At 47.7% G+C, this 21,602-nt stretch overlaps 1 pseudogene; it reads left to right on the top strand.

Annotated features, from left to right (window-relative positions):
- The first annotated feature begins 5,848 nt into the window (after positions 1-5,848).
- Positions 5,849-17,815, top strand: LOC119321637 (annotated as a pseudogene).
- Positions 17,816-21,602: the final 3,787 nt, after the last annotated feature.

The following is a 21,602-nucleotide window of genomic DNA, read 5'->3' on the forward strand; positions in this document are numbered from 1 at the left end:
CTTGCGTTCGGCCGACCCGTTTTGTTGATGAGCGTGTGGGCATGATACATGGTGAAATATGCCTATGTTTTGGAAGAAGGAATTGAGTTTCTCGTATTCCCCTCCCCAATCAGATTGAACAGCTATAATTTTGCTGTCAAACTTCCTTTCAACGAGTGCTTGGAAGTTTTTAAAAACGTGAAACACGTCGGATCTTTTCTTGAGAAGATAGATCCAGGTGAACTTTCTATAGTCATCAATAAAACTAACATAGTAAGTGTGTCTGCCAACAGAGGAGGGAGCAGGGCCCCATACATCAGAAAAGATCAATTGCAAAGGTTTAGTGGAGACACTAGTAGATATAGGATATGGTAATTGATGACTTTTAGCACACTGACATGAATCACAAATAGTTTCAGTATTTCGCTCACCAACAAACGGGAGTTTATTTTTCCTAAGTAGCTTTTCAACTAAAGAAAAAGAGGCATGTCCTAAACGATCGTGCCATCGTGTGGAAGAAAGCTTGATAGCACCACAAGCTTGTTTATTGAATCTTCTAGACTCCGGAATCAACGGGTAGAGCCCTCGAACACATCTACCTCGATAGAGCACTTTCTTCGTTGCCTGATCCTTGATCAAAAAGAAATAAGGATGAAACTCGAGAAAAACATGATTGTCAATAGCAATTCTATGAACAGAGAGAAGATTTTTATGGGCACTAGGGACATGCAAGATTCTTTTGAGATGTATTTTGCGTTTGGGGGTATTAAAAATTGAATGACCAATGTGACGTATGCCCATACCTTCACCACTGGCCGTGTGGATTTGATCTTTTCCACGATACTTCTCCTTCATGGTGACCTTCTCAAGCTCATTGGTGATGTGATTGGTGGCTCCACTATCGACATACCAATTTGTGTCGACCCCATAGGAACCATCGGCGGCAGCAGCAACTTTTTCTTCATCTTGTGAGGAATCACCATCATCATCTTCGTAATGGTACCAACAGTCCCTCGTCGTGTGACCAAGTTTGCCACAAATTTGGCAGCGAGGGAGGTCCGGACGCGATCTGTTGGAGCCGCCACCACGGCGCCCTTTTGCGCTGCCAGAGCGCCCGCCGCCGCGGGTGTTGTTGGAGACGCCGCCGCCACCACCGCCACTGAACCTCCCCTTGCCACGAGAGGAGGAACGAGAGCGAGAGCCGCCACCGCGACCTCTGGAGACAGAGTTGGCCGAGGACCGGAAGCCGCTGCCGCCGCCGGAGCCGTGAAACTGCGCCATACGCTGATCAAAGTTGCTAAGCATAGCGAAAAGCTCATCAAGGGTTACCGGAGTGACTCGGGCGTCCAAGGCGGAGACGAGGGGCTGATAGTCTTGGTCCAGCCCGTGGATGATGTAGGATATGAGCTCGTCGTCTTGGATCGGTTTTCCCGCCGCGGCGAGTTCATCAGCAAGCCCCCTCATGGTGGCGAAGAAGGAGGACACCGATTGGCTGCCCTTCTGCGCGTTGATCAGCGCCGTGCGAATGTTGTTGACGCGGCTGAGGGACTGTGACGAGAACATGCTCGCCAGCGCCACCCAGAGTTCGCGCGCCGTGGTGATCGCAGTCACCATGAGGAGCACCTCCTTGGATAGGTGTTGGAGTAGATATCCAAGGACCTGCTGATCCTCCTTCACCCAGAGCGGATGGAGAGGATTCGGCCCCTCGGTTTCTTTCCCAGCGGCATCTTTGGTGATGTGGGTTTTGGCCGGCTCGGTCGACATGCCGTAGACGTAGTGATAGACGCCGGCGCCCCGCAGCTGTGGCGTGATCTGAGTTTGCCACAGGATGTAGTTGGTGCGGGAGAGTTTCTTCGTGACTCCGCCGCTGAGGTTTGGCTGGAAGGAGGAGGAGGTGGAGGAAGACATGCTGCGCACTTTGGTGGAGATGGGTAGCTAGGGGTTTGGGAAGAAGGTAGCTCTGATACCATGTGCGATTGCGGTAAACGTCTTGCCGATCCAGGCCGACGTGCTGCGTGTTAAATAGAGGGGTTGCGAGCCCGATACGCGTACATGTCGTTGGAGAGATTACAACTTGGGAAAGAAGAATACAAGGGATAACAAGATAAAGACTACATGAATATCTATCCTGTCTAACTACTCCTCCTTCGGTAGAGATCCTCCTTGCTGAACACGCCATCATGTCACGCATATTGTGTTTAACATCCAGGACTCCGAGATTGATGCTGGTATATAGTACCTGTTTTGACATAGTTGACTTCCTATGCTGTGATTTCAGTACTGCTGTTAACTCATGAATAGATTGAATCTTTCTTCTTGTATCTACTTTTCAGCAGTGGCAAATGCATTGATGTGCACACAACAAAACCTCAATGCCGGTGACGTACACCGATCCATGATGTTCCACTCTGTCGACGGCGTGCTCGCCATTGTCCGCCTCTTCCTATACACGGAACCGGGCCACCCTCCTGTTCCTCAGCGGCGTGCTGCGCTCCACAGGGCTGGCTGGTGCTCGATTGACCCTGACCCCATCGTCTGTGCCCTGCCGCTAGCTACGTGCTCTGCTACTCTCATGTAGTGTCAACTTGTACGTCGACCTCGCCATCTTCGACTCTGCAGGCACAACATGTTCTCACGTCACCGGCATAATATGAGGCCGACACCGAGCTGCTGTGAGTTGGGCCAATCCACCAGGAATCGAATGAAGGTAAGCCGATACGCGACAGTATTTCTTGCGCTTTCCCATCAAATAATTGCCTTGATTTGAGTTATTTTTTCTATCTTCAGTCCCTACAGTTGGAACAGCTATCTGATCATATATTCTGAAGTTCAATGTGGTATCTTACACTGTGTCCAGGAATCCGTGGCGGATGCTGGTACGTATGAGTTTTGACGTAAATGACTTTCTAATGCTTTGATTTCATCTGAAAGATTTCAGTGCAGCAGATCCTGCTGTTAGCTTGTGAATAAACTGAATTTTTCTACTGCCAACTTGTAGCCTAACCTACTGTACCTTGCAGCGGAGTAGCAACTGTTTTTATGTGTACCGCATACTCTATGTCCACCGCGCCCTCTCCTTCTTGGTGTGCCTGCCCGCTTTCCAACTGCGCCCGCTTTCCAGCTGTGTCGCCTGCTCCTCTGCTTACTCCATATCCCTTATTTGTGAACGATCGGCCTCGCCATCTTCAACTCCGGCAGTGTAATTTGAAGCCGGCACCGATCGAGTGACTTTTAGGAACGGATCCCTTATTTGTTGAGAGGATTGCTGGTCATCCTCCACGGCCCGATATCATGTTTCTTGTATGATTAGCTCCAGCGGCAAGAAACGGTATAGCTGCAACTGTTTACTGAATGACTTGACAGACATCACATGAACATGGGTCGTCATATCATCTTCCTTGTAAAAGATGATGCAATGATTCATCATGTAGATGATAAATGTATCCATGTATGCGACGCCAAGGAACATGTCCTGTTTGAACAATAAATGAATATCATTTTTCTCATAGACGTCCTTGGGGAGCCGTTCTTGAACTACATATATAGCCTTCTCTGTTTATATTTAGGCAGATTAAAGCAACTGGAGACTTACTTTCCATCCTAGCCAGGTAGCTCTGCTTCTAGCTTTTATTATTTATAGCAAAGACGTGAACACGGCTCATTCTCTGTACTACCACTACAAACATCTTTCGACCAATACAGTTAAGTGAAATTAGTTAAGAGATAATTCAGCTAATCCTACAAGGATAAGACATCACTGGCGGCAATTAATTAGTTTAATTATTTCAATTAATATAAAAATTATAAATGGGGATGTAGCTCAAATGGTAGAGCGCTTAGAATGCATTGGGATGAATGATCTCCCAGAGAGGAAGTTTAATGTCTGATATTTACTATCACTATATATAAAATAGTTATTTATTACCTTCTTCTAAACAAAATCTATTGATTCCCTTAATTTCTATAGGTTTGACCAGCATGAAATGGATATTATTATACTCGCTCCATTTCTAAATATAAACCTTTTTACATATTTCAATACCGACCGCATACAAAGCAAAATAAGTGAATGCACACTCTAACTTACGCCTACATATATCCGTATGTAGTCAATATTGAAATCCCTAAAAAGTGCTTACATTTAGAAACGGAGGTTGTACATATTTTAAAATATATTCCAAGTGGATGGAGTACCTAATAACGAGAGGGGAAATAGGACGAACTCATTTTTTTTCACTTCTAAGGACTTGTGTTACATTTTCAGTTAGTCAAAAAAATTGTGAAAGCGTACATAGAAATCAAGCCCATTACATTTCTGGACTCCTCCGTTTAGGTAGTTATGGCGCATAACGCAATAGTCAAGGTCGATGACGCCCCTCCCAGCTTCCAAGCTAAAAACATTAAGGCCCAATACAACACTCCACGGAGCCCAAGTTGAACTGAGCAGGCGGTGCGGCGGCGGCCAGGCAGGAAAGCCGGTTGGCCACCGGGAAAGGGCGGCGAGAAGAGGATAGATCGCGCCGCCCGGGTGCCTGGCGACGGGAAGCGGGTGAGGGCCGGGGATGGGAAGCGAGTGCGGCGCAGATCGACTTGGTTCCTTGCTTGTTCTTGCCTGGTCTCGAATTCCGGGGTGAAAACCTAGGTCTTACACCTAGCAATGATGATGTTTTTGCGTCGTTACCTTGTTGAAGGAATTGCTTGGATTTGTTCGGACTTGTTCTTCTAGGTGAAAACCTAGAATCTGGCCTTTGGTGGCCGAATCCAGTGACGGCGATGCTTGAGCATCGCTCCCTTTCTGAAGGCGTTGTTGTTGAAGAATCCCGTCGTCCTTGTGGTATCATGAGATGATTGGTGCGGATACGGCCCTTGTAATAGTTTGCCGATCGCGGATCTGTTCGCTTCGGGGTTTTTTTTTTCTTGCTTAGGCATAACTTTGGGCTTATATGACTTTACTATTTGTCGGCGTTTATTGTGTGGGTTGGTTGATGTTGCCTATGTGCATCTTAGCTATGCAGAGGCCGGGTGTATACTCATTGTGTTTGTATTCTCTTGATGCTTCATTTTGATGCCTTTATCGAAAAAAAAACTTCTTTAATATTTTTATTAACTTTATAATCGGCTGGTAGTTCACCCTTATTGTGATGGGGAACATCATGCTGCTGCTTACCTACTACGCCAGTGACGTGAGATCATTCATCTCGTGGTGAGATCATTCTTATTAGATTAGATCATTATTTCTTTGTTGAAGGTGACTCGCCATCGAATACTTAACCAAGCTAATTGGCTAGTAGTAGTTGGTAAATGAGCTCCATCATCGTTCGTCTCTTCCACCACGATCCGATCTACTCCGCAGCCGGCCAGCCCCTTGGATGCTTCCTCCTTGTGTACGTATACATTCATGAATGATACTTTTAACCTGCAGCTTAATAAACATCCGCAGCTGGCCAGATTCTTGGATGCTTCCTCGTAACCTGCAGCTTACGAAACATCAGCCCCTTGGATGGTAGCATTGATGTCTTTGGTTTGTCGTCACAGGTAAATCATGGTCCATCGACCGGAGTTTCTTAAACACACAATGCTTGTTTTTGTTCCTTACCTGCCACCACCTATGTTAGGCTATATCTTTTTTATTTGTCGGTGAATGTCGTTCAGAACGACGGAAGAGGCGACCAAACCATTTATTGTAGCACGCAAGATCGAATGGAGCCTCCTTCACTATAAAAGGGCCACCGAGGCCTCTTCTAAAATGCGCTCATATTCCTACCTTCCATCCCTGTGCTTTCCTCCACAGCACGCCCAAAAAACACCCACCACACAAACTAACTAGCGAAGTCGGCCGGCATTTGGGACCTTCCAACGGTCGGAGGGGATGCAGGCCGCTATCGGCGCCGCCGGCTGGCTGGTTGGCAAGGTGCTTAATAAGCTCTCTAATGAATTGGTGACCGCGTATGTGGCCAGCTCTGAGCTCGGCCTCAACTCCGAGCAGATCCATACCAAGTTAAAGTACATGCTCCGGAGAGAGATGTGAGCAGCAACCCTGGCCTGCAGAGCTTGCTGGACGATCTGAGCAAGAAGGCTGATGAGATTGAGGACGTGCTGGATGAGCTCCACTACTTCATGATACAAAACCAGTTGGATGGCACCCAGGAGGCTGCCCCGGAGCTTGGTGATGGCCTCCGAGGTCATGCCTTCCATGGCGTCCATGCTACTAACCACACCAGTGGTAACTCGCTCCCATGCTTTTTTTTCGAAAAGGGGACTCCCCGGCCTCTGCATCAAGAGTGATGCATACAGCCATCTTATTAACCAAGCAATAAAATGTGCGTACAAAGTTCCATAGTCTCAATCTCAAGTAAAGGAAAAAGCAGCCCACACAGGGCTCAGAAGGCTAGAAACACAAACTAGCCAGAAATAAAATGCCACAACCGGCTGGCTATAGAAGATAGGTAAATTAATTGCCTATCCTATTACATGACGGCCATCCAAACCGGTTGAATATATCCCGAGCAACCATCTCCCAACGGATAGACCCAGTAACCAAATGCTCCCTGGCCTCCATCGGAGTGAGTAATGACCATGAACGGATCAATGCCGTAGCTCGGAAGATAACCTGCAAAAAATGAATTCGTGATGTTCTGTTAAAAACCAAATCATTTCTACAAAGCAGATGGTCCACATCAAAGCACAGACTCCAACCCGAATATGTCTTGCTAATGTAGAGTCAATCCCATTAAGCCAATTCCCAAATAAAGCGTTAACAGCAGTCGGTGGAGTAATGTTAAAAGCAATGTGGACCGTCTGCCAAAGAACCTTGGCCAGCGGGCAATCAAAAAAGAGATGTTTAATTGTCTCATCCCGATCACAGAAACTACACCTAGTAGATCCTGTCCAATTACGCTTTATTAAGCTGTCCTTTGTTAGAATAACTTGTTTATGAACAAACCACATAAACACTTTTATTTTCAAAGGAACTTTGACATCCCAGACTTTCTTGGAAGTTGGAATGGAGCTTGAATTAATAACATCAATATACATTGACTTCACTGCAAATACTTCAGACTTAGTCAACTTCCAGCGTAATTCATCAGGTTGGTCAGAAAGTCGAACCTCCATTAGTCTCCTCACTAACTGGAGCCAAACCTCCCAACGATTGCCCGCTAACGACCGTCTAAACTGAATATTAAGGGGGATAGATTGAAATACCGTTGCCACGAACACCTCACGTTGTTGAGCAATACGATATAAAGACGGATATTGAATGGCCAAGGGTGAGTCGCCCAGCCAAGAATCCTCCCAGAAACGTGTAGTGGCACCATTTCCAAGGACCACTTTTGTCCTATTGAACAGTAATTGTTTGACTTTCATGAGCCCTTTCCAGAAAGGCGAGTCAGCCGGCCTAACTGATACCTGGGACAACGTTCTAGTCTGGAGGTACTTGCTGCGTAGAATTTGCGCCTACATAGCTTCAGTGCCGGAAGCGAGCTTCCACAACCACTTACTAAGAAGGCATCTGTTCTTAACTTCAAGATTCTCAATACCAAGCCCGCCTTGGTCTTTGGGTCGACAAATGATATCCCACTTAGTAAGCCGGTATTTTCTTTTAAGATCATCACCCTGCCAAAAGAAACGTGATCGGTAGAAGTCCAGTCTTTTCCTAACGCCCACTGGAACCTCAAAGAACGATAAGAGAAACATGGGCATACTCGTGAGCACCGAGTTTATCAAGATTAACCGGCCTCCGTATGACATGAGCTTACCCTTCCAGCAGCTCAGTTTCTTCTCAAATCGATCCTCGATACACTTCCACTCTCTGTTTGTTAGCCTCCGATGGTGTATCGGAATACCAAGGTATGAGAAGGGAAGACTCCCCAACTCACACCCAAACAATTGCCTGTAAGACTCCTGTTCGTCTTTGGCTCTACCAAAGCAGAACAACTCGCTCTTATGAAAATTAATCTTTAACCCCGATAATTGTTCAAAGAGGCATAACAACAGCTTCATATTTCTCGTCTTGGCCAAATCATGCTCCATGAAGATGATTGTATCATCAGCGTATTGAAGGATGGATACACCTCCATCAACCAGATGGGGTACTAAGCCACCCACTTGACCATTGTCTTTAGCCCTTCCTATCAAAATTGCTAACATGTCCACCACAATGTTAAACAAGATAGGGGACATTGGATCTCCTTGCCTGAGTCCCTTATGAGTCTGGAAATAATGACCTATATCGTCATTTACTTTAATTCCCACACTCCCTTTTTGCGTAAAAGATTCGACCTGATGTCTCCAGGCATCATCAAAACCTTTCATACGCAATGCCTGTTGTAGGAATGGCCACTTGACCTTATCATACGCCTTTTCGAAATCCACCTTAAAAATTACCCCATCTAATTTTTTAGAGTGAATTTCATGGAGCGTTTCATGAAGGACAACCACCCCTTCGAGGATGTTTCTGTCCGGCATGAAAGCAGTTTGGGATTGTTGCACCACAGAAAGCGCAATCTGTGAGAGCCTGTTAGTCCTGACCTTGGTAAATACTTTGAAACTAACATTGAGTAGGCAAATCGGCCTGAACTGCTCAATTCGCACAGCCTCCTTTTTCTTAGGGAGCAACGTGATAGTTCCAAAATTCAAGTGAAATAATTGAAGCTGTCCCGAGAAAAGATCATTAAACATAGGTAACAGATCCCCCTTAATAATGTGCCAGCACTTCTTATAGAACTCGGCCGGAAACCCATCCGGTCCCGGAGCCTTATTGTTTTTCATTTGTGCAATAGCATCAAACACCTCCTTCTCCGTAAATGGGGCCAGCAAGATATCATTATCGGCAGTCAACAATTGAGGAACATCCTCAGTCCTAGACTCATCCAAGGTCACGCAATTAACCTCCGGTGGTCCGAACAACTGCCTATAATACTCGGTAATGTAAGTTTTGAGATTATTCTGCCCCAGAATAGTACCCTCATCTTGCTCAAGTTGGAAGATGCGCTTCTTACGGTGCTTGCCATTAGCAATCAGATGAAAGAATTGAGTATTGGCGTCCCCTTGGACCACTTTGCGGACCTTAGCGCGCAACGCCCACTTCAACTCTTCCTCGCGGAGTAGCTCTTTCAATCTCTTCTCAGCCTCATTTTTAACCTGGAGCTCGGCAGGCAGCAGAATCGTAGATTCAGCTTTTGTATCCAGGGCCTGTATAAGAGAAAGGAGTCTATCCTTTTCAATCTTATAAACCCCACTTAGGTGCTTATCCCATCCTAGTAAGAAACTTCTTAAATGCCTAATTTTATTCTGCCAACGTTCGACCGCCGTCCTACCTCCAACACCCTTAGCCCATTCCCTGGCAACGAGGTCTAAGAACCCCTCATGTTCGAACCAGGCCATCTCGAATGAGAAAGTGTTCTTGTTCCCCACATAGTTGGACTCCCCGGAGTCCACGAATAGAGGTGTGTGATCGGATATGCCCCGCGTTAAAGCTTGTACCGTAACAAGAGGGAACTTCTGTTCCCACTCCACGCTAGCGAGAACTCGATCAAGCTTTTCATATGTCGGGTTTGGCAAAGCATTAGCTCATGTAAACTTTCTACCAGAAAGCTCTATCTCCCTCAGATCCAAGCTCTCAATAATGGTATCGAACATAAACGACCATATCCCATTAAAATTATCATTATTCTTCTCCTCTCTCCTCCGAATGATATTGAAATCACCCCCGACCAACATAGGAAGCTGTTCGGACCCACAAATTCGAACAAGATCCGCCAGAAACTCCGGTTTAAGCTCCGGCTGTGCGGCCCCGTAGACCGCCACCAAAGCCCAGTCGAACCCATCAACTTTTGACCTAACCCGAAACTTAACCGCAAAGTCGCCCATCACAACACTCCGGACCTCAAGGGAATCGCATCTCACTCCCAGCAAGATGCCTCCCGATCGTCCCCGCGGAGGTAGGCAATGCCAGTCGAAATCGATACCACCCGCAAGAGAGGCAAGAAACTGAGGAGCAAAATTATCTCTTTCAGTTTCGGAAAGCGCAATGAAATCTAATCGGTGCTCCAGAGACGCCTCAGCGAGAAACCTTCTTTTAGCCAAGTCCTTGAGACCTCTGCTATTCCAAAAGATTCCTTTCATAATTCATCATGAAAATTTTTTGCCGTACGAATCCTAGCACTTCTACGTACCGCGGATGCTGGATACACCTTCCGCTTCCACTTACGTTTAGGTTTATCAATGTCCACCCCGGTCCTCATAACCGGGCTGTGGTGGTTGATGGTCCACGACTTCTACACTAGTCTCCTCCTCGTCTGACTCATTAAGCGATGGTGCAAGGTCCGCACACAAATTGTCTAGCACTCTCACCCCCAACGCATCAATCTCAGCATCATTCATAGGTCTCACTCCCGCTAGGTTGCGAATGGTTTCTAAAGCGCGTTCCGCTTCCAGATCCAGGAGATCATTAACCGAGTTGGAGATTTCAGAATTAGTATTCCCTAGCGAAACCCCTACTTGATTTGCATTATGAATAATCTCATCCGTAGAAAAATGCAAGATATAATTGGATAAATTGACTGACATACCGGTAGTAACCTCGATGTCACGAAGCTTGGCCGCCCTCATTGCGCACCTCTGCTGCATGTCATCAACCTCCGGATGGTCCTGGAGACGGGAACTCATCCGTCGCCCCTCAGAGACCGGGTCAGGGATTCCGCCAAAAGCAATAACCTCCTCCCGAGAAGCGCCACTCCCAGTAGGCAGGGACGGACGGCAGTCAGGGAGGCGGGTGCAGTGGGTGCCGGCACCGCCTGGCCGAACACCCCCTCCGCCCCAACCCTCAAGGCTGAGGGCGTGACCATCCCGACAGGCGAAGACGAGGGATGGACCGGGGCCATCTTCCCCGGACTCCCGCCAAGCACGAAAGTAGAAGCCACATCCGCCGTAGCCGGAAGGGAAGAGTGTGGGGCCTCCTGCCCCATACGTCCTCCCTCAGGGCCGGCCATCGCCGGCGCAGCGAGCGTCGCCTTGGCCACCTGCCCCAGACCAACTCCAATCCGCACAGAAGAAAAGGAAGCCGCAGCCGGCCCCCCTTCCGAAGAGGTCTCCTCCCTCTCAGGAACCCCGATCGGAGCAAGAGAAGAGTGGGGCGCCAAGGCCTCCTGCCTTAAACCCCCCGCCAAGCTCGTAGTCACCACATGCAGCTCAGCCGTCACAGGAATATCCGAGGGAGGCGAGAACGCTATCTCCAAACCTCCCTCCACTCCACGACCCTCCACGCTCGGGCCCTCAAAGTCCAACGCAGGTAAGGAGTGCTCAAACACCTCAGAAGACTCCACCCGCTCACTCCATAATCTCGGAGGCGCAGTAGCAGGCTCAATGGATCCAAATCTCAGTCTGGTCGACGGCACAGAAGATGTAGGCGCCGTCCCCCCGCCGGTGGTCTTCACCACAGACCCCGGTCTCTCGGCCTCTCGGCCAGGATCAGCTACCGGAGGCTCCTTGCGGCCCATGCCATCATCCCCCTAGTGCATATCAACATCCACAGCAGCAGGTGCCTCAGCAAACAGACTGTCATCCTCAAACTCAATCTGAAGGTTATACACCTGGCCTCGATAAGCCCACTTCACCACGTCCGGAACAAACTCAATGTCCAAAATACTGACGAGAATACTAGCCACCCCCTGAGCTCGAGTGAAAGCCATGTCCACTCATTCGGGCTTTCCCACCAAAACAGCCATACTAGCAATAACCCTGGCATCCTGCATGGGCCGGTGCGGAGCTCCCGAAAAACGCAACCAGGCCTGGGTGAGTGGCTTACCCTGAGGCTCACTCAATTTCCACTCGTGGAACTCAAGAATGCCTTCAGTACCCGGCACCTTACACATCCCAAAACTCAGTAACCGCTGTAAATCCTCCACCGTTGGAAACTCCACCCTGAACGAGTTTGGCTCAACACTGACTAGCTCCCAGAGGAAGTCACCCGGTGCCAGCTCCCGGAGCCGCTGCACAATCTGGATCTCAGAGACTTCACCTTTAGTCACTTTAACAATCCCAGACGTCATACTGCGCACCTCGTCAGTTTGTTCCCTCTCGATCGGCGACTCAAAAAACGTGAGCTCCGAACAGAACACACCATACATCATAAGATTGGGTAGCTGCTCTCTCAGTAGAGGACAAGCTCCTGACTCATAATCCGGCTCACCACACGTATCGCATAAGACTGCCACACACTCAGCAATGAAGTGACCCTTATTGCCACAACGATAACATAGCATTTTTTCTTTCTTGCGCGCATACTTAGCCGCCCTGTCCAGTTCAGCCCTGTCCGAGCCCTCCACCGACATTACCTCGTCCGTAGCAACCACCTCTGCCAGAGCCGTAACCACCTCCATGGCCTGACAAGACAACGCAGTCTCCTCAGTACCCTCACCCACCGTTGTCTGATCAATGACAGCTGGATGTTGCCTTGGACGGTAGCGACCACCTCGGCCACCCCGTCCACCACGGTTACCACGAAAACCACCGCGGTTCCTGTTAGCTGGTCCTGACGCCCCTTCGACGAAACCTCCCGTTGGCCCCAGAAAAGGTCTCTCGGTCGAGCCATCACTCTGCCATGCGTACCCCCGCCCACCACCTGTGGACGAGGATCCTCGGTGCTGTCCGTCTCCATAAGCGTTAAGCCCATCGTCACCCCATTGACCACGAGGCACCGCCGAGTCGCCCCCCTTGCCGCAGCCTGCTGAAACTGTGCCTGCTCCAACACGGGTGCCGCCGGACTCTGCGACTGCCGAGCCACGAAATGCGGCGGCCTGGCCCCGGTCTGTATCGCCGTGGATTGACCACCCAAAGCCGGCGGAGGCGGCCTAGGAGCCGGGGTGCCGCGACCCGCGACGGCCACGGGGATTGGCGCCGGTGGCCTAGGGCCACCCCGACCCCCGGCAGGCGCTGGTGGTCTGGTACCCGCCGGCAGAGTCCCGCGGCCCACCACGCCGGACTTGGGAACCCCACCATGAAGCGGTGGTCTGGTGCCGTTCGCCCCCGGAGCCGCCTGGCTGGAAGGCGGAGGAGCGGCCGCGCGCCCAACCCCGGTCGGCATGCCAGCGCGGCCCCGACCCGCGCCCTGCGGAACCGCGACCCCGCCGCGTCCGCCTCCAGCCTGCAGCGGCTGGCCTCCACGCCCCGCGCCGCCCGGGGCACCGGACTGAACGCTGGTCTTGGCCGGGGGTGGACCTCCGCCCGCCATGCCGCGGAGAGGAGGGATCCGGCGGGCATGCCCCGCACCACGGTCAGAAAAGCACGGCCGCGACGAAGGTTGAAGAACCCTAATACGCGACGATGGAAATCCCACAGCCGTCTCGTCGATCGTGCGTGGGGGTGTAGCGAAAATTCCCGTCGTACATACCTGGTTAACCTGGGCCTCATACCCAGTTAACATAGGCCCGCACATGAGAGGGCCCGGCTCACTCAGAACCGGCCCATCAGCTAACCCACCGTACGCTCGGCCCAGGATAGCGTTCAAATGCTTCTCCCGCAGCTGCGAGATCCCGATCGGCTGCCCCGCCGTCGACCTCACCATGTCCGCCGCCGGCATACCTCCAGAACGGACTGGCCTCTTCTTCCTCTTAACTTGAGTCCACGAGTCCGGATGAATCAGATCGAAAAGAGTAAGGTTCGGTAGACTAACCTTCGGAAGGGGGCCCTTCCATGGCGGGACTGCCGTCGCCGCCGTACGCCGGTGCACCACGCGCCTGACCATCTCCTTCCTCTCGCCCGCATGAAGCCCAACTCTTGCCGGATCTTCCACTGGCAAAACCCTATCCACCGTCGATGCCACCTCGTCCTCATCATATCCCGCATGGAAAAATTCGCAGAAGAGATCAGAGGGAGTCGGCGTTGGTGGAGAAGCCTCCGGATCATCACTGTCTCCGTCCGCCTCGTCCTCCTCGGCTCCGACCAGCGCCCAAAAACGGCCGCCGACCCGAGGTCGAGACGCCGCCCCCGAGTGCACAGGCCCGGCGATCACCGGACGGGCACCCGTGTCGCCCCCCCTGTCGCCCCCCCCTGTCGCCCCTCCTGTCGCCCCCCATCCTTGATTGCCTTTGAACGATCCTCTGTTGGCTCCCATGCTTTTCTTGCTCGCAGCCAGGGTGATTTGCCCTTTCCGGAAAAAACAATGCCTTTCTTGCTCACGTACACAAGATGATGATTGTGCTGCTGCTACTGTAGTTAGCACTGATCCACACAATGCGACCAAGTCTGCTAGTAGCAATGATGTTGTTGGGAAGTTGAAATTCGATAGGGTGGCCATGTCCAACAAAATCAAGTCACTGATATAGAGCATACACATCCTATATGATCCTGTCTCTGACTTGCTGAACAAAATCCCAAATAATAGCACAACTGGCACCCCCAAAAGGCCTCCCACAGGTTCAGTAGTTTCACAAGATAAATTGTATGGAAGAAGAGTCATCTTTGAGCAAACTGTAAGTGCGCTCACTGATAGCACATATCTTGGTGAAACCCTTTCTATTCTGCCTTGTGTTGGCCCAGGGGGGTATAGGAAAGACAACCTTCACCCAACACTTGTATAATGATAAAAGGATCGAGGGACACTTCCTGGTTAGGGTCTGGGTATGTGTCTCAACTGATTTTCATGTGCTCAACCTCACCCGACAGATCCTTAGGTGCATACCTGCAATTGAAAATGAGAGACACAAATGTATTGTTGAGACTGCCAATTTAGACCAGCTTCAAAAATTCATTGCAGTGCGACTGAAGTCCAAAAGGTTTTTACTTGTCTTGGATGATATATGGACATTCAGTAGTGAATCAGATTGGAAGAACCTATTAGCTCCATTTACTAAGGGGGAAACAAAAGGTAGCATGGTTCTCGTCACAACACGGTTTCCATCTATAGCTTAAATGGTGAAAACAACTGATCAAATAGAACTGCATGGTTTGGAGCATAATGAATTCTTCAAATTCTTCGAAACATGTATATTTGGTCATAGCAAACCTGGATATTATGAAGGTGAATTAATTGATGTTGCAAGAGATATTGCAAATAAACTAAAGGGTTCACCACTAGCAGCCAACACAGTTGGTCGATTATTGAAGAGAAACCATTCTCGGGAATATTGGCTGGGAATTCTTGGGAGTGGAAAAATGCAAAACATTATGATGATATTATGCCTTCTTTGAAAATTAGTTATGATTACGTTCCTTTCCTTCTAAAAAAATGTTTTTCATATTTGTCTCTCTTCCCTGAAGATTATAAGTTTTATAAGTTAGAAATTACTAGCTTTTGGATCACAATTGGTATCTTAGACTCTAGTTGCCATGACAATAGTAATTACTTAGAAGAACTAGTAGACAATGGTTTTCTCATAAAGGGAGTTAATAAGTCTGATGATCAACACTATGTGATGCATGATTTATTGCATGAGCTATCCCGGAGTGTTTCATCACAAGAATGTGTCAATATAAGTAGTTTAAGTTTTAGTTCTGATGATATCCCACGGTCTGTTAAACACTTGTCGATCACCACAAAGAATATATATGAGGAAAGTTTTTGGGAGGAAATAGGTAAACTGAAGCGAATGATAGACATTGCAAGTTTGTGTTCTTTGATGATTTTTGGATTACATGGTGCAACAATAGCTAATGTTTTAAAACATACATTTGAAGAAATAAATGGTCTCCGGGTTCTAATTATAGCAATGAACACTCCGGAATCTTTGCCAAACTATTTTCCAAACCTTTTCCACCTCCTGTTCCTTAAATTAGATCACCTTATCACTTGAAAGAAATGACGTTACCTAGCACATTGTCTAGATTTTACCACTTGAAATTTCTGGACCTCAATGACTGAGGTAGTAGTAAAAAGTTGCCTAAAGACATCAACCCCCTTGTGAATTTACGACATTTTCTTTCTTCCAAAGAACTCCATTCCAATATTCCGGAGGTTGGAAAGATGAAGTGTTTACATGAGCTAAAAGAGTTCAATGTTAAGAAAGAGGATGTTGGATTTGAACTGAAAGAGCTGGGGGAGTTGAGAGAGCTCGGAGGTAAACTCACTATATGTAATCTTGAAACTGTGGCATGCAAGGGAGAAGCTAGTGAAGCCAAACTGAGGAACAGAAGAAATCTCAAAGAGTTGAGATTAGTATGGGGTACAACGCACCAGATTGTAGATGATGATGTTCTTGACGGTCTTCAACCAGATGCTAATCTTAGGGTGCTTGGCATTATAAATCCCGGTGCTGCTGCTTGTCCTGGATGGTTGTGTGTAGATATTGTCACAAAAAGGTTGGAGTCTCTTCATTTGGAGGGCCTTTCTTGGTGTCCTCTTCCAGCTTTTGAGCAGCTATCACACCTCAGCACACTCACTTTGAAGAATATTGCTGGGATGAGTGTGTTCAGGCCTGGCTTTAGTGGTGTTACAGAAAGAAGCTTTATGCACCTGAAGACACTTGAATTTGATGATATGCCAGAACTTGTGGACTGGGTCGGGGAACCTAATAGCCATTTGTTTACAAGGCATGAAAAGATCAAGGTTGGAGGTTGTCCCCTTCTCAGCTCGTTTCCCTTCTTGGAGTGCTCTCACCTTTTTACCAACCTGTGTAGTCTTCACATTGTTAACTGCCCTAAGCTGTCTCACTTCCCTCCCATGCCTCACACCACCACACTGACAGATATGTTTGTAATAAATGCGAGATCAGCGTTGCTGTACAGTGCAAAGGAATTAAGTATTGAAGGGTATAACGGTGTTTTGGCCTTCCACAATATGGATAAAGTAGAGGTTATGGAAATTAGTGATGTATCACACATTTCGTTTTCAGACCTCCAGAAACTAACCTCGCTGAGAAGTATAACTTTTGCAAAATGCAACGACATGTTTTCTGCAGAAATGGATGATAGTGTCGTCCTCCATTCAGTTCCGAATCTTGGGATATGGGATGTATGTATTACCGGAGAATTGTTCTCAGAGGTGTTCAAGTGTTTCCCAGCTGTTTCCCAGCTTTCCTTCAGAGGGTGTAAGGGCCTTAAACTTCTGACCATGGATGGCGGAGGACTCTCGGGTCTCAGGATGCTGCAATCATTTACAGGAGTCAATTGTAAAAATTTGTTCTCTCGGTGGCCCATAGGTGAAGTCGGTGGAGGAGCTCATGCCATCAAGCCTTTCCCTGCTTCCCTCAGGGAACTTGAGATTTGCTTTGAGCCAAGCATGCAGTCAATGCGTCTGCTGTCAAACCTCTCGTCTCTCACCAGTCTAACCCTGAACTGTTGTCAAGAATTAACAATGGATGGGTTCAACCCTCTCATCACAGTCAACCTCAAGAAATTATCCGTAAATACTATGAATTCGAAGCAAGAGAACATGTATATAGTTGGGGGTCTGCTGTCAGAGATTGCAAGGAGCAAGTTAATGCATGCAGGTTCATTCCAGTTGGAAGAATTTGATGTGGATAGCATCTCGGCAGTGCTTACCGTTCCCATCTGCAGCCACCTGTCCGCAAGCCTCCACACATTAAAGTTTCATTATGATCAACGAGCAACAACCTTCACGGAAGAGCAAGAGTAAGCACTACAGCTCCTCACCTCACTCAAACATCTCGAATTTCGTAATTGCTCTAATATGCAGTCCCTCCCTCAAGAGTTATGTGGCCTTTCTTCTCTCAAGAGGGTAAGTGTGTTCAATTGAGAAAAATTGCAATGCCTGCCACCCAAGGAGGGCTTCCCCGCATCACTGGAAACGCTAGCAGTATGGTGTCAGAGTCGTGAGCTAATTGAGCAAGCGAGAAAACTGAAAGAAAGTGGCCCATGGTTTTCTGTAACCCACACCTAGTATTAATTTGATGCCTCCCCATCCCATATGCCTGGCTTTGCTTCTAAGACATGAGAAGCTAAGATGTTTCAATTGCAGGGCTAGGAAACTAATCTAGGAAGGAGCAGCAGAGGGGGATCTGCGAATGGTGGGAATCGATCTTCGCCGCTCCCTCTCCGACCTCGGTGGGGCTCAAGGGCGGCGGTGGAGCAGAACTATGGCGGCCAGCGGAGGGCGAGGGGTCGCACAATCGTAGTGTGCTGGTCGTGATCCGCCCCCGACCCTGGTACACTTCTCTCTCTCTCAGCGCCTTAATTTGTTGTTGGTGCCATTCGTTCGAGCTGATCGTGCGCGCGCGTCGGTGGATCTAGTTCGCCATGGTGCAACACCTTGCATTCACCTGAATCCTTCTGAATTTGTGGTGGGTTGGGCTCCTAGATTTTCCAAAATTGTCCTTTCATGGTTGTTGCGTTCAGAAATCCTTACCAATTAGAAATGCCAAAACAATACAAGTGTGATGAGTTTTTCTGTGGTTGCTCAATTGGCATGATTTCCATATTAGCTTACTTCATATGATTTCCCTCTTTGTCTATAAATCATGATAATGGATTGATGTATACAACACTTGTTGCTGAAAAAGTTCAGGTGGCCCCTGAGTTCAACTATAATAGGCAATTGAATGGCAAAGGTCCAGAGTGGCGGCTACAGCCTGCAGGGTCAAGTAGAGGACATTGATTTTTCATCGTCATCGTCATCATCATCATCATCATCATCATCATCATCATCTTATTCCTCGGCTGACAAGTGAGCAACAGGTAAACACTTATCATTCAGGCACTTGCTTCTATTCCTAGACTTGAGCAGAACTCAGATCAGAGAAGAATATGGTCCATGGGTTCCCTTTATGATTGGAACTATGTCCCTTCGTATGTTATTTCAAATTGGTCTTGTTCTCTTTTACGAAAGCACAAGTTTCTTTCTGCAGGAATCCCTTGCTCTCCTGTGCCCTAAATGTATTGGTAATCTTCTTTAGACTTTTGGATAGACTTCTTAAGAAACATGTACATAACCTGTCCCCAGTCTTAATTCGAGGTGATGCCTCCCCATTTGTGTAGCTTCTGAGACCTGACGGGCTACATGTTTCAATTGTAGGGTGGTAGATGTATCCTGTCAGCGTTGTGGAACTAGGTGCATTAGGATCACGCATTCAAGTCAATCCAAAAAGCTCTGTTCCTAGATGTATCCTGTCACGATAGCTAGCATAACCTGATTCATGGAGCATGTGCGCTGGAAATTCGTCCAGTTCACCGTGAAGTAAAACAAAGTGCATTACTGCTATGCGCTAATCTTTTTCTCTACTTCCCATGGAATTATCATTGCTTTTATTCATTCAATTCATTATTTTCTTCAGTTCATAAGTAGGGGGAACAGCCATCCAAACATGTACTACTGTGAAGCCTAAATTGGTGGTACCCTATTCCGCATCCAGGACTCCAGGATCGTTGCTGGTACATAGTACCTGTTTCCACATAATTGACTTCCTCTACTTTGATTTCGATTCAGCATACCAAATCCTGTTGTCAACTCACAATAAATTATATCTTTCTGCTTCTAACTACTAACCTAACCTGTCACGTATCTACTTTTCAGCAGAGTACAATACATACAACAATTCCCCAACCCCAACGCCAGGCACCAAGCCATGGCGTCCCACTCCCCATCGATGCGCTTCAAACGGCCCTCCAGTTCCTCACTGGCATGCTGCGCTCCACGGGGTGGCTTGTGATGACACTTGCTCGATCGATGCTAACCACATCATCTGCCTCTAGTGTGTCCGCCGGCTTGCGGCGTGCTCTGCGACTGCTACCCCCTGTAGTCCCAACTCGTACATCGACCTAGCCATATTCGATGCTGGCAGGGCATGTGCTCACTTCACCGGAGTAATCTGAGGCCGAAACCGAGCTGCTGTGGATTCGGCCCGTCCGCCATGAAGAAATGAAGGTAAGCCTTATTGATACCGACAGTATTTCTTGTGCTTTCTCCTTAAATCTTTTCCTTGCATTTCAGTTTTTTTCTATCTTCAGTCACTACAGCAGGAACAGCTAGTCACTACAGTAGGAACAGCTATCTGATCAGATATTCCGAAGTTCAAAGTGGTATCTATTCCGTGTCTAGGAATCCATGACCAATGTTGGTACGCATTTTATCTGTTTTAACGGAATTACTTCCTATGCTTTAATTTCAGTACACTATATCCTGCTATTACCTTGTGAATAAACTGAATTTTGCTACTGCCAACTAGCAGCCTAACCTGCTCTGTGTGTGTACGGCAGTGGAGCAGCAACTGCTTCTATGTGTACGGCTCCCTAGATGTCCAGCACATCATGTACCTCTCGTGCGTTCGCCAGCTCGCCAGCTCTGTCCTCAGCCTACTCCGTCTCCTACGCCGATGCCAACAACCTCGCCATCTTCGACTCCGGCACCTTGTGGTCCCAGATCGCCGGCGTAATTTATGGCCAACACAGAGCGGCCCATCCATCTCCTTGGAGTGGTCATCCTCTGGGCCCTGGTGCTTTGTGCAAGCAGCAGCTAGCACATGCACATGCTATTCGGTCCTACGATGATATTTGGTTGACATGAACATGGATCATCAATTTCTTTGTAAAAGAAGGCACGACGGTTCATCATGTATAGATAGTTAGATACTAAATGTATACTCCTCCAGTATCAAAAAACGTCTTGCATTTTGAGATAGAGGGAATATTATGTATGTGACACCGATACACCAGAAAAGTTTTAGATCGTGTTGACAACACCAATGAGATCAAGGAATATGTCTTGTTTGAACAGCCTGGCAGGCATATTTTGAGCTATGTAGAACGATCATTATGCTCATAGTTTTCAAGGGAAGGCTAACATTTCAAGATGGCAAATCTTACAGAGCCATTCTTGAACAACATACCTCTTCTCTGTTTGCATTTTCAGCAGATGCCATGAAGGTATCACATATCCTTTGCAGGAGATTCTGTTGGCCGTTGATCCCGCTGCTTCTAAGTAGCTAGCACATCTCCTTTGTAGTACTACATATCGCTGGTGAACTACATTTCTCTAAGAGTTCTCAGGGGAAGTCTTACAGAGCTGTTCTTGAACAACATATTCTGCTCTGTTTAAATATTATTAGGCAGAGTAGTCACTATCCATCACAACTTCTAACTATTGTTGGTGCCAAGTTATCATGAGTTTCCCTTGGCCGTTGAACCCCCTGCTTCGGAGTTTAGATCAACATGTCCTTGGTGACAGCTCGTTCTTTGTACTACGTACAGCTCATGATATTGATGAAAAGAATTAAGCTTAATTAGTTACCCCTATAGATCATCAGTTGACTATGTGAATTCAGCCGAGCATCGTGCTTATACCATACTATGATGGAACGGGACAGTGATCCACAATCGCAGTTTTTTAGGGGCTCAATCATAGTTAATAAGGAGCACTATTCGCGAACCCGTGCATTTGCACGGGCTAGTATGTTGAGAATGCTAACTTTGTACATTTTTAAACAAACAATACAATTAACCTATTAATTGAGGATGACTCTGCAGTTACTTAAATATTTTATTGTAGGGGCACATGATTTTTTATGAGGCACAACACAAATTTGCGTGTACCCATTTGTGTCCACAAGCATACCAATAGATTTGGAGCCATTTGTATAAGAATGGCGTCGAATTTAGAAAATCGATGGCCTAATTTGCTTTGTATTAGGAAAAACTTGCATAAAACAGTAGTGTATAATTTCAAATGTGGCCAT

This window comes from Triticum dicoccoides, chromosome 6B (genome assembly GCF_002162155.2).
Source record: "Triticum dicoccoides isolate Atlit2015 ecotype Zavitan chromosome 6B, WEW_v2.0, whole genome shotgun sequence".
In the NCBI taxonomy this organism is placed as follows: domain Eukaryota; kingdom Viridiplantae; phylum Streptophyta; class Magnoliopsida; order Poales; family Poaceae; genus Triticum; species Triticum dicoccoides.